The sequence below is a fragment of the Wasmannia auropunctata genome, unplaced genomic scaffold (genome assembly GCF_000956235.1).
Source record: "Wasmannia auropunctata unplaced genomic scaffold, wasmannia.A_1.0 LD336111.1, whole genome shotgun sequence".
NCBI lineage: Eukaryota > Metazoa > Arthropoda > Insecta > Hymenoptera > Formicidae > Wasmannia > Wasmannia auropunctata.
In genome coordinates, this window is record NW_012026779.1 from 3462059 (window position 1) to 3462899 (window position 841).

Consider the following 841-nt stretch of genomic DNA (forward strand, 5'->3'; position numbering starts at 1 on the left):
GCAGGTGTCGTCTTGCCGCTCGCGTAGTATACTGGATGCAACAGCTGATCTTCGTTGTCTCGTTGCAGAAGGATCGCTCCGTAACCATGCATCGACGCATCGGTATGCAGTTCCGTGTACGCGCCTACTCGATACAGGTTTAACACCGGTCTTTCGCTTAACAAAATTTTCAGTCGTGTAAACGCTTCTTTCTGAGCCGCGCCAAAGTTGAATTTAACATTTGCTCGCAGAAGATCAGATAGCGGTCGCGCAATCGTCGAGTAACCCGGAATGAACTTACGATAGTGCCCGGCGAGGCCTAAGAATGCTTGTATCTGCCGTATATTAGTCGGTTCGGGGAAACGTCGTACCGCCTCTGTCTTACGCTCGGAAGGTTGCACTGTGCCGTCTTTTATCGTGTGACCTAAGAATTCAACTTTCTTTTGCAAGAAACAGCATTTTTCCCAATTAATTATCAGGCCGGCTTTACTAGCTGTTTCAAGGACTTTTTCGAGATTTCGCAACCCGCTTACTTCGTCGTTGGAGAGAACTATCAAATCGTCCATATATACTAATATTATTCCGTCTCGAATCAATTCCCGAAAGATTACATTTATATATCTCTGGAAAACGGAAGGGGAGTTGCATAGACCAAAGGGCACTCGTAAGAATTCGTATTGACCGTCAGGCACGATAAATGCCGTATACTTTATGCTTGATTCGTCCATACGCACGTGAAAGAAACCATTTTTCAAGTCTAAAGTACTGAAAATCTTAGCACCCTGTAGCCGATCCAACTGATCTTCTATCAACGGTAACGGGTAACGATCTCTGATCATCTTATTCAGTAATCTGTAATCAA